Source organism: Nicotiana attenuata, chromosome 8 (genome assembly GCF_001879085.1).
Source record: "Nicotiana attenuata strain UT chromosome 8, NIATTr2, whole genome shotgun sequence".
Classification (NCBI taxonomy): domain Eukaryota; kingdom Viridiplantae; phylum Streptophyta; class Magnoliopsida; order Solanales; family Solanaceae; genus Nicotiana; species Nicotiana attenuata.
Window position 1 is genome coordinate 46,015,171 of NC_031996.1, and position 13,957 is coordinate 46,029,127.

Here is a 13,957-nt window from a genome sequence, read left to right on the forward strand (position 1 = left end):
TCCACAACTACTATAGATACTCGAACTATACCTAATTAAACATGATAACCACAGAAGTCACATTCTTCCAGGAATACATTGAATTGATTCAAAGGTTCTCCAGCTAAAAACAGTTTAGAGTTTATTCAGCATTTGAATTATATTAAACAAATACATTGGATGCCTATTCAACTGTCGATGCAATATAATACAAACAAATAGAATTCCAGGAGCAACTGAGCAAATGTTTCAATTCATTTCCATTTCCAAAAGCTACAATGACCATATTCGAACTGTGTACCTGGAAATATAACGAGTAGGAGGGGATGTTAGCAACAGAAGAGCAGTCAGCAGCGGGAAGCCGTAATAACCAGCCCAGAAATAACGTCAATTGAACCAGTAAAAGCACGAACACCAAATCAAACAGGGCAACCAATCAAACTAGCTTGACTAACACCAAATCTACTTGAAAATGCACCAAATCACTTCAACAAACCCAGGAATACTTCACAGAAGCACAGCACCCAACTGGTGGCCCAAATTGACTCGATTAGACCCAAAATTCACCCATAGTGGAACTAGTGTATTGCAGAAAAGCTCTAGCAATTAGAATAGATGAAGATCAATGCCTAAAACTCACAATTACTCTATAAAATGCAATGTAATCGTATTTTTTGGATTTTTCCTTTTTTTCTGTTTGTTTTCTTTTATTTTTTGGAGATTTGAAGTTTGGATTTCAAATTTCAGATCTGTTGAGATTGCAGAGACTATTTTTTGGGGGGAGGATTTTAGGTGTTTCCAAACTTCTTATACAAGGCAAATGAATGCCTATTTATAGGCAAACTTAGGGTCCAATTTCAGATTTTCACTTTACCCCTTAGTCCCTATTTTAATTCTATTTTTACCCTTTATTTTCTGACTTGTTACACAAGTAACTATCCTAAGTTTACTGAATTTCAGTTTAAAACCCCTTCTAGAGAGTCCTAGGGGGTTCTATTCTGATTTTTCTACCCTTAGAATCCCTAAACTACCCTTGTATTAATTCTGAAATTACTATTTCTAATAAAACTACCCTTTTCCCATGCCTAAACTACCCTTAGCACCCCCCTGAAATTACTACCCAAACCCAAACAAAATCCCTGAATCTATTTTGCAATTATTAACCTTCGATCTAGGTCTCAATTCACCAATTTACCATTATCAGCTATAACCAAATCAACTTAACCTAAGTACTGAACTAAAGAAGTACTAATCACTTACTAAACAGTAATAAGGGCATACTAGCGATCAGATTAAGACTAAACAAAGCCTAAACAAAATTGATTAAGGACTTATCAAAACAAATTAACAAAGAATTAAACTAATAATCACAACTGAAATCAGAAACTAGAACAGATTGGAATAAACAATCAGAACCCAACACATAATCAAAATCAAAACAGAATTGGCAAAAATCAATACGAAAATGAACCTAGAAATTAAAAACTACAGCATCAATTCAAACAAGAAATGATCGAACAAGGAAGAACTAAACTTAGAGCACTTGAATAAAAACTATACCTAAACCAATGACAAAATTGCAAAAACAGTTTCATGTTATCAACTAATCATGGAGCCAGAACAATTATGGAATTACTTCAAAACCTCATGAGAAAAGGGGAAAAACAGAAACAAAATTGAAGCAAACTCACTGATATGATTCTAGGGTTTTGCCGCCTCGTCGATTCAAAAATTCGACCAACTCCGGCGGGATTCGAGAGCTTCTGGTAACGGATTCGTCATGAGGGATGTGAGGAGGTCCCATGGTGTGAAGTTAGTGAGATTTGGAGAGTTTAGGGTTTTGGCCGGAACTTTGGCCGGAGATTCGAGGAGTTCGGAGGGTATTCGAGGGACGGGGTTTGGGGGTTTAGAGAGAGGAGAGTGAGGCGGTTCAAGGGTGTTAGTTTGGTCGGATTTGGGTAAGTTTGTGACTTGGCCGGAAAACTTAGATTGGATATTCGAGGAGGTGGGTTAGGATTCGAGGGCCATGGATGTGGGGGTTGGAAAGACGGGGTGAAGGAGAGTATGGTATGAAATTTTGGGGGCCATCGGAGCATCGCCGCCGGCGGCAGCGATTTCCGGCCGGCGGCGCTAGGGCGGAGGACGGCGGAGATGGGAGGAGGACGGTGGGGTAACGCCGGCGTTACAGGGAGTACGAGGAAGATGGGTTATATTTTGGGTTTTGTATGATTTTTCGGACAGTTTTATTTAAATTCAAGAATCAATCGTGGCCATTGGATTAGAGGGGATGGATGGCCTGGATTAAACGACGTCAAAACGACGTCGTTTTGCATATGGGGCAATTGGACCGGGCAGGGCGTTTGGGCCAGTGGTTTGGTCCGGTTTTGAATGACTTTTGGGCCTGGTTGATTTAATACTTGGGCTCCGAATTTATTGACAATGGCCCAATTCAGGGCAGCCCTCTTATTATATTTTGTTTGTTTTCTTGTATTTATTCATTTTGCTTTTTGTATTTTTGTATTTATTTATTTTCTGATTTTATAAAATGCTAAAATAAAACTAAAAACAAATTGACTCTAACAATTATATTTCCTAATTAATTCCTAAAGAGAAATGCAAACTAATACCAAAAAAATGCAAAATGGACCCTTTTTGTTATTTTCTTAACATTTTGTTCTAAAACAAATTAATACTAAAATATGAAATTAAATCCTAAATGCAAAAATGCATATTTTTGTATTTTCATATGAATTAAAATGCACAAATAAAAATGCAACAATTACCAAAAAATGCCACAAAATTCACAAAAAATTATAAAATACTAAAGAAATTGTTTTTGTTTGAAATTTTGGGAATTATTGCTTAGGGCAAAAATCACGTGCTCACAAGTTGAACTACTTCCCATGTGCAATTGGATTCTAATGACTCTAGCTCTTTTGCCATAGCTGCTTGCCAACCAGGATGAATGGTCGCTTCTTGGTAAGAATTTGGCTCAGAAATTTGGCATATAGAGTTAACAAACTATTTATTTGGTTGAGAAAGTGCAGAGAAAGAGTAAGAGTGAAACGGGGTAAAAGGTGGGTTTGGTGAAATTACTGAATAAGCAGCATCACATATGTAATCTGATAAATATTTAGGTATATTATGCTCTCTATAAGATCTGCGTAGCCCATATGCCGGAACTGATTCAACTCTAGATGTAGACAGAGTAACAATGGGGGAACCTGATAATGAATTAACACCTGGTGTAGTTACATTAGGTGAATTAGATTCTTGTTATGAAGAAAAAATAAGCATTCCCTCATCATAGACAGGAAAACTGGCTGGAAATAATTTTGATATAGGAGTGGAATAAGAAAAAGGGAATATAGACTAAAAGAATTTGATATCTCTGGAAACAAATACTTGATTTGATTGAAGGTTCAAAACTCTATATCCTTTCTTTCCGAAAGGGTAACCTAAGAAGACTCCAGGGATTACTCTAGGTTGTAGTTTATCTCTATTTCTAGAAAGAGTAGAGACAAAGCATAAACAACCGAAAGGCTTAAAATGAGAGTAATCTGGCAATTTGCCAAATAAAACTTGATAGGGTGATATATTATGTAGAACTCTTGAAGGGAATCTATTAATCAAGTAAGTTGTTGTTAGCAAACAGTCACCCCAATATTTCTTTGGTAAATGAGACTGAAATAATAAGGCTCTACATGTCTCTAATAAGTGTTTGTATTTTCTTTCTACTACCCCATTTTGTTGTAGGGTTCCAATGCATGATGTGTGATGAACTATCCCTTTGGAAGCAAAGAAATCTGAAGGTGTTATTCATGTCCCTAACTCATATGCATTATTCGATCTTATGATATTAACTTTAGCTGAAAACTGTCTTTCTATAAGAGCTAAAAAGGATTTAAGAGTAGGAAAAGCATTAGACTTGTAGACAGAAGATACGCCCAAGTTGCCCTTGAAAAATCTTCAACAATAGTAAAAAAATATCTTCCTCCCCTGTAAGTGGGAACATTGTAAGGACCCCAGGTGTCTATGTGTAGTAATTCAAAACACTGTTTAGAGCTAATAGAGCTTGTTGGAAAAGGCAATTTGGACTGTCTTGCCATTGGGCAGATGTCGCAAGGAAAAACTTGTTTATCAGTTGATAAAAGAGATATATTCTTTATATTCTTCATTGCTTGATAAGGTAAGTGCCCCAATCTTAAATGCCGAAGTGATGGAATTCATAGAATCAGAAACTGCAGTTTTATTCATATTCAAACTTTCATTAGGTGGAAAAATTCCTCTTACAGATGTTTGACAGACTCTGGGATCGAACTACAAGACTGGACCAAATATTAGCTGGCCCAAATTCCTTTGAAAGCAATAGGAATATTTTTCATATTTTAAAACGTGTTATGAAACTATTATTGTCACGACCCGAGTTCCCTCTCCGTGAACTGTCGTGACTGCACCTAGTCTCTACGACTAGGTAAGCCTAACAATTTGGGAAAAAGAAACGAAATACGAAAACGAATAAAAACTGAAGATAAAATAACATCGAAATGTTTAAGATACCGCTCGGCATAAACCAATACATGTTCTCAAAAAAACTGAATCAACTCCCAAAACCCGGAATCTCATGAAATCACAAGCTGAGAAAAGTTTACATAAGGTTCTAACTCTAGAATATCTACTCAACAGAAAGTACAAGAGATCTAAAGCTAATAGAGGGAATAGAGAGAGACTCATCGGTCTGCAGACGCGGCAGATATACCTCAAAGTCTCTAGAGATTGCCTCGCCTCGCTAACGGTATATCTGAGCCGATGAACCTGGATCTACCACGAAAAACATGTGCAGGAAAGGGCATGAGTACACCACGGCGGTACCCAGTAAGTGCCAAGCCTAACCTCGGTCGAGTAGTGACGAGGAAGGTCAGGGCCCTAACGGTCATATATATATATCAAGATATAAAACAGTAAGAAGCAACACGGGATAATAAATATGAAACAACTACAACGGAGAGAAAAAAAATCACAGAAAAGAATGTAACTCAACACAGAGATAGCAACTGGGGATCTCCTAGGATATCGTCATGTAGTCCCCAAATGTAAATATCCAGTGGATCTCCCGGGTGTCATCCCGTAGTCCAACTCATAGTGCGCAGGGGATCTATCGGAATACCAATCCGTAGTCCCAAATGTAAATATCCAGTACAGGGGGAATCTACCGGGTGTTGTCCCGTAGATCCAATCTAAATGTGCAGGGGGGTCTATCGGAATACCAATCCGTAGTCCGAAATAAACAGGCAAGGGAGGATCTACCGGGATATCGCCCGTAGTCCCAAAGTAAACACACAACAGCAACGCAAAGAATATTCAATTCAATCCAATTTCATACCAAGGAAAAATAGGTATTTCTAACCTAGCATGCTGCACAAAATTCAAATAAAGCAGTTTGAGCAAGTAAAGCAATTAAGTCACTTAGACATGCTTCCCTAAACTAACAGTTGGTTTAAATTGCAAGCAGTGTACAACGAGGGAGAAAACACGATTATAGTTACTTAATGAAAAAAGGATTTTCAACAACTAGCACATGTACGCACTCGTCACCTCACGTACAAGGCATTTCATATATCAACAATACCAAATCCTAAGGAGAGTTCCCCCACACAAGGTTAGGCAAGCCACTTACCTCGAACCAGCTCAATCAACTCGATATCACATTCTTGCCACGAGTACCCGACTCCAAATGACCCAAATCTATTCAAATTAATTGCATAATGTAAATATCACTTCAAGTAGCTAATTCAACTAATAAATTGAAGCTAACACGCGAAATTAGGAAAATCGCCCAAAAAGTCCCCCGGGCCCATGTCTCGGAATCGGATAAAATTCGCAAAACTAGAACCCTTACACTCTCACGAGTTCATACATACCAAATACATAAAAATCGGACCACAAATAACCCTTTAAATCCCTAATTCCAAGTCTCCAATTTCAAACCCTAAACCCCCAAATTTTAACCCTTATTTTCCATAAATTTCTTGCCAAATCAGTAGAATAATACCATATAAACGAGTTTGGATTCCAAAAATCTTACTTCCTTGAAGCTCCCTTGAATCCTCTCTCAAAAACCTCCCAAAAAGCTAAATTCTCGGATAAAATGGTGAAAGAATAGGCTAAAATCGCGATAGAAACCTTATATAGGTTTTGGCCCAGGGTTTCCGCACCTGCGGACCCGCACCTGCGGTCCCAGGTGCGCATCTGCGAAAATTCACTTAAATGTACGGGCCGCACATGCCCTTCACTTACCGCATCTGCAGTCCCGCAGGTGCGATAAAGCACCCGCACCTGTGACTCATGATTTTCCTTCCTCTGGCCGCATTTGCGACTGGCCACATGCTTCTGTGGGCCCGCACCCGCGGTCCCCAATCCGCAGGTGCGGTTATGACAGCACTTCAGCAGCTGAAGCTGCTTCCAAATCTCCCAATTTCTTGCGTCAACCTTCCAAAATTATCCCGAGGCCCCCGGGACCTCAACCAAAAATACGAATAAGTCATATACCACTATTCAAACTTATACCAACCCTCGGAACACTCAAAACAACGCCGGAATACCAAATCACCCTCGGATTCAAGCCTAAGGATTCCAAAACTTCCAATATCCGCTTTTGATCAAAAAGTCTATCAAACCTCGCCTGAATTACCTGAAATTTTGCGCACACATCCCAAATAACACGACGGACCTACTCCAACTTTCGGAATTCCATTCCGACCCCGATATCAAAATCTCACTATCGAACCGAAAGCTTCAAAAATTCGACTTTCGGCATTTCAAGCCAAATTAAGCTACGGACCTCCAAAACACAATCCGAACCCGCCTCTAAGCCTGAAATCACCCAACGGAGCTAACAGAATCGACAAAATTCCATTCCGAGGATGTCTTCACACCGCTCCGACTACGGTCCAAATTCTGAAGCTTAAGCTCTCATTTAGGGACTAAGTGTCCCAAATCACTCCGAAACTCAAAATGAATCCTCCCGACAACTCACAATAGCAGAAACAAACACGGGGAATGCAGTAAATATGGGAACGGGGCGTTGATTCTTAAAACGACCGGCCGGGTCGTTACAGTTATTTTGTGGATGTCCATTTATTACTCCGCTATAGATAATCTTCCTGAAGAAGATTATCCATTTAGTACTCTGTTGAAGTTTGTCTACAAGTATCTGATGCATGCAGGTTGCAAGCAACTCAATAAAATGATTTGCAGCAGCTTCTTATTAAATAGGCAGGTTGTGAACAGCTCATGCAGACAACTTACAAATAGCTCAAGAAAAGCCTTGCAACTGCTTCCTAAAAAGCCTCGCAGCTGCTTCCTGAAAAGCCTCGCAACTGCTTCCTGAATAGCCTCGCAGTTGCTTCCTGAAAAGCCTCGCAGTTACTTCCTTTCTATATAAATAGAGGAGTTTTCAGTTCATTATGTACATCAGTTTGAAAGTTGAATAATATAAAAGTTTCTCTCTATACTTGTCTTTGGTTTATTTACTTTACAATTGTTATTTTATAACACGTTATCAGCACGAGACTCTGCCATCTCGAGCAATTACTTTGAAAGTATCAGAGAATATGGATATTCCTCAAGTTATGTTTGGATCAAAGACCAATCATGAAGATATTTGTGTAATTGATAGTGAAACAACTCATGCCATATTCAAAGATCAGAAATACTTTCTTATTTGCATAGGGAAAAAGCAAATGTTTCTACAATTTCTAGTAATATAAGTTTGATTGAAGGCTTCAGAAGAGCTACTGTATTTCTGTCTAAAGGAACAAACCTTATTATAGACAATGCATTATTCTCTCCAAGTCTCGAAGAAACTTGTTGAGTTTTATAGATATCCGCTGAAATGGGTATCATGTTGAGATAATAGATAAAATGAATGTGGAATATCTTTGTATTACAAAGAATATTTCTGGCCAGAAGTGCATTGTAGAAAAGTTGCCAACTTTCTCTTCTGGCTTATACTATTCAAAGATCAGAACAGTTGAAGCACACTCTATCGTAAACCAGAAGTTTATTGATTCCTATACTTTTATGCTTTGCCATGGATGCTTGGTCCATCCTGAATCAATAATGATGAGACGAATTATTAAAAATTCGAGTGGACATCCATTAAAGAACCTGAAGATTCTTACAAATGATGTATTTTCTTGTGATGCTTCTTATCAAGGCAAAATTATCACGAGACCATCACCAATAAAGGTTAGCATGGAATCCCCTGCCTTTTTAGAGCGTATACATGGCGATATACGTGGAGCTATTCACCCGCCAATGGGTTGTTTAGATATTTTATGGTCCTAATAGATGCATCTTCAAGATGGTCTCATGTATGCCTACTATCATCTCGCAACCTGGCGTTTGTAAAGCTATTAGCCCAAATAACTCGATTAAGGGCACAATTCCCAAATTATCCTATAAAGGTTATTCGCCTTGATAATGCTAGAGAATTCTCATCTCAAGCTTTTGATGATTATTGTCTATCAATTGGGATAACAGTTGAACATCCTGTAGCTTATGTTCATACTCAAAATGGCCTTGCAGAGTCATTTATTAAATGCCATACAATTGATATCAAGACCACTACTTATGAAAACAAAATTGCCCACTACTGTTTGGGGCAATGCTATCTTGCATGCAGCATCACTTATTCGTCTCAGGCCAACACATTATAATAAATATTCTCCGTCACAATTAATTTTTGGTCATGAACCAAATATTGCTCATCTACGAATTTTTGGATGTGCTGTATGCCAGTAGCACCACCACAGCGCAGTAAGATGGGCCCCTAGAGAAGGTTAGGAATATATGTTAGGTTTGAATCACCCTCCATTATTCTCTATCTTGAACCATTGACGGGAGATTTATTTACTGCTTGATTTGTAGATTGTCGATTTGGTGAAACAAATTTTCCACAATTAGGGGGAGAGAAAAAGGAAATCAAAAGAGAAATTGTGTGGAAAGTTTCATTATTATCTCATTTTGATCCATGTACCCATATAAGTAATTAGGAGGTCCAGAAGATCATCCCTTTACAGAATATGACAAATCAAATGCCAGACACGTTTACCAATTTGAAAAGGATAACTAAGTCACATATCCCTGCAGAGAATGTGCCTATCCGAATTGATGTCCCAACAGGACCATCTACTAGTATGATAGTTAGTGAATCTAAAGCATGATCAAAATGATACTATAAAGAGATCTCCTGAAGAGACCCAAGATTTGATTAGTTCTAAGATTCCTAAAGAAATCAATGAACCCGAGACTCAAGTGAGCGAGGAACTTTTAATAAGCTCTAATGGTGATGGGATAAATTTAAATCAATCTAAAATAGTGGTGGATAATATTTTTGCATATAATGTTGCACTCAACGTTATGCAAGATAGTAAGGATCTTGAACCCCAATTTGTCGAAGAATGTGGACAAAGATCTGATTGGCCAAAATGGAAAGAGACAATTCAATCAAAATTGAACTCACTTGCTAACAGAGAGGTCTTTGGACCAGTAGTCCAAACACCTACTGGTATAAAATCAATTGTTTCACGACCCAAAATCAACCGTCATGATGGCGCCTATCGTGGAACTAGGCCAGCCTCAACTCAACAACCCAACACCAACAACAACAAGTTGAAAACATTAATGGAATCATTTAACATTAAAGGAAAATCTATTTGAAACATAAGGAAAATCTCAAAATAATACAAACCAGCCCAAAACCAGGGTGTCACTGATAACTAGGGATTCTAGTTCATTTTATACTCTTTTTTACTTGAGTTTTGATTAAAAATGTATACAAAATAGTACCAAAGGCTTACATGTTGTACTTGTTTGCAGGGTTTGGTCAAAATGGTGACAATTAGTCAAAACCATCTCAAAAAGGAGTGAAACATGCACAAGTACCAATGTGACGACCAAAAGGGTCATCACTTATTTTTTTACTCATTCTGTGCTTCCGAGGCCTTGAAAACCTCATTTGGGGTTGCCTCGGTTTGCGTGCGCAGTCCGGACGCGTAGCCGGAAAGCTTAAATATGAATTCTGTGAGAAAAATGCTAAATTTTGATATTAAATTGAATAAATTTGACTTCGGTCAACATTTTGGGTAAACGGACCCGGACCCGTGATTTGACGGTCCCGAAGGGTCCGTAGGAAAATATGGGACTTGGGCGTATGCTCGAAATCGAATTCCGAGGTCCCAAGCCCGAGAAATGAATTTTTGTGTGAAATTGTTTTCTGGAAATAATTAAGGAAATTGGAAATGAAATTTGATTAAAAGACTGTGGTATCGGGCCCGTATTTTGGTTCCGGCGCTCGGTACAAGTCTTATATATGGTTTAAGCGCTTTCTGTAAAGTTTGGTTGAAATCGGACGTCGTTTGACGTGTTTCGGACTTAAAACTCTAAATTTGAAAGTTTATGAAGTTTGAAGAAAAACTAGTGATTTTGAGGTTTGATTCATTATTTATGATGTTATTTTGGCGATTTGATCGCACGGATAAGTCTGTAGGATGTTTTTGAGGTTGTGTGTATATTTGGTTTGGAGCCCCGAGGGCTCGGGTGAGTTTTGGATAGGTGTCGGATTGCATTTTTGCATTTTTGGAAAATCTGGTATCACCAATCTGCAGGCTTCGCATTTGCGAAGCCAGCGTCGCAAATGCGAACTCGCAAATGCGAGCTGCTCATCGCAAATGCGAAGGTGGCCCTGGGCAGCTTGATCGCAAATGCGACCACTTCCTTCGCAAATGCGAAGGTCCAGTCCTCGCAAATGCGAGACATTTCTCGCAAATGAGAAACCCTCCCAAATGGCCTGAGTTCGCAAATGCGAACTTCTTTCTCGCATTTCCCAAACCTGCAGAATTTCGCAATTCCCATATGCGCAGCCCAGCATATTTTATACTTAACCGATTTTGAACTTCATTTTTCACATTTTCTCAAACTCAAACACCCATAGGCGATTTTCCAAGAAATCTTTCTTCTCCAAATCAATTGTAAGTTAATTTCTACTCGTTTCTTTCAATCATTAACATCATTTAACATGTTTTCCACTTAAAATCAATGATTTTCATGGGTGAAATTGGGAGTTTTGGGTAGAACCTAGGTTTTCTAAAAAATTGGGGATTTGGACCTCAATTTGAGGTCCGATTTCAAAATAAATTACATATTTGAGTTCGTGGGGGAATGGGTAACCGGGTTTTGGTTCGAACCTCGGGTTTTGACCACGTGGGCCCGGGGGCAATTTTGGAATTTTTGGGAAAAACTTTGGGAAATTCATTTTTATGCATTCAAATTGATTCATTTAATGTCTATTAAAGTAATTAAGTAATTTGTGGCTAGATTCGAGCGGATTGGAGGTGGAATCACGGGGTAAAACCATAGTTGAGGCTTGAGTTGAGTTCAAGGCTTTGAGGTAAGTGTTTGGTTTAACCCTAGCTTGAGGGAATAGGAGTTGAGTCTTATTTGCAACTTGCTAATTGTCGAGTACGATGTATAGGCATGGTGACGAGTATCTATACATTGGTGTCTAGCATGACCGTGAGTCCTCATTTTGCGAATAGTTTGGTTGTTGTTATGCCTTCCTTGCTTAATTGATGACTTCTATATGTTGTAAAGATCTTGTGAAAGAAATTGCTATCTTTGTACTTCGTGGAGCATTGGCTCGGGTTAAAATACAAATTGTGAAGGTATATGAGATAAGTAAATCCTTGGAGTATTGGCTCAAGTGATAATGTGAACTATAAGATGAAAGTGAAAGAAAGAGAAGAGTTAATGATTTATTCCCTTGCCGGGACGTTGTTGGTTATTGATGTTGTACCCTTGCCGGGTTTTTAATTGTTTGTTTGTGTACCCTTGCCGGGATTTCCATTCTTGTTTTATTATTCCCTTGCCCTTGTTTGTGATTGTTGATTGGGTGAGGAAAAGTGTAAAAGCACGAAGGGTGATGCCGTGCATTGTTTGTTTCGTGTGAGGAAAGAGTGTAAAGCACGAAGGGTGATGCCGTGCATTGTTTGCTTATTGTGAGAAAAAGTGAGTAAAGCACGAAGGGTGATGCCGTGCCGCACGATGTGCCATTCCGTGCCGATTCTATTGATTATACATGAGGAATGAGAGTAAAAGCACGAAGGGTGATGCCGTGCACGTTTGTTATGCTATTGCTTGGTGAGGACGAGAGTAAAAGCACGAAGGGTGATGCCGTGCACTTGTTGATCTCTGTTTCTGATTGCTGTATGAGTTGTGCTTTTCCTTCGTATCAGTCAATTTATACTTGAAACTGTTATTTCCCCACAACATGCTTCCCCTTCCACATTGTTTACTTGTTTTGTATTTCGATTCCGCTGTATATATATAATTGCACAAGTTTATGTGGTGTCCAGTCTAGCCTCGTCACTACTTCGCCGGGGTTAGGCTAGACACTTACCAACACATGGGGTCGGTTGTGCTGATACTACACTCTGTGCTATTTTGCACAGATCCAAGTTTCGAGCAGCAGCAGCAGTAGTGTGGGAGCAGGCTTCATTTCAGCGAGACCCGAGGTAGCCTTGCAGGTGTCCGCAGGCCGGGAGTCTCCTCTATCCTTTATTTTTATCTGTCATCTCATTGTATTCGAGACAAACAACTTATGTTTTCTTTCAGACGTATGTACGTTGTATTCTTAGTAGTTCGTGAGTATTGTGACTCTAGTCTTGGGTAGAGGCTTATATTGAGTTTTCCGCATTTCTATTCAGTTCTATATAACATAAAGACTTCCGCTTAATTATTTGAATTTCGTTGCTTTTGTATTACTGCCGTCAACTGTTCAAAATGGATTAGATTATTAATGAAAAAGTAATTAAATTTGGCTTGCCTAGCTCTCATTAGTAGGCGCCATCACGACTCCCGAGGGTGAGAAATCCGGATCGTGACAGAAAATGACCTTATAACAATTCTCATGATCTCTCATATATATATATATATATATATATATATATATATATATATATATATATATATACACACACAAACACAACATGTTACAAGGATTTAACCTAACACTTGCAATCACAAAAACACATAATATCTCAAGTGTGCAGCCGCCTCTGTTGTTTCCCTCAGGTGCATTGGAAAACAAAGCATCTACAAAACAAAGGACCATATACCAGCATTGAATATGTCGTGTGCCCTTTATTATTGTTGTGTCTTCGTCTTATGTTATTTATTTGTAATTCCTACACAACTTTTTGGAAGCATTTAGTAGGACATTATTTAACCATCATTGCTTTTGGTTATTGACTAAAGTTAGTTAAGAGAGTAGCTTTGTAATAGAGTTATTACAAAGAACTTACAATAAAGTTATTGTAAGAGGTGAGAGATTAAGAGTTTAATTCCTAGATTGCAATATGTTGTAATCTAAAGTTTGCTAAGCTAGTGAAGTTGAAATCCTATGAGGGTAGTGTGAGCTGAGAGTTTTTTTACATAAATACTGTGCGTTCTTTATTTACTATTGTGTACTGTGGGAACTGATACAGTTTGGTGGCCCTTAATTTCTATCAGGTTCAAAAAGCTCTCACCTTTACCAAATTGATATACCTTTACCAAATTGATATACATTTATCGTTATTCATTATCGAAAAATTATTTGAGACTAGTTAATCTCTAATTGTATTTTTTAGCACTAAAAATTGCCACATGTCCAGCACGTGGCTTAAAAAGAAACCACACATTTCATTTTTTGCTTTCCCATTTCTTTTTCTTCTCTTCCATTTTTTGCTCTTTTTCTCCACTAGAGCGGCGCAAGAAACAACGAAAAAGTAAAAAATGTGGCGGCCAATAATTAACAATAACCCTACACGTTTTAATGTTTTATACCTTGTTGTTCCAAATATACTTTATTCAAAAAGTCTACATGTGAAATTAATTAGCCAATTATAATAAATGAGTGGCAACACAACGCTCGCAA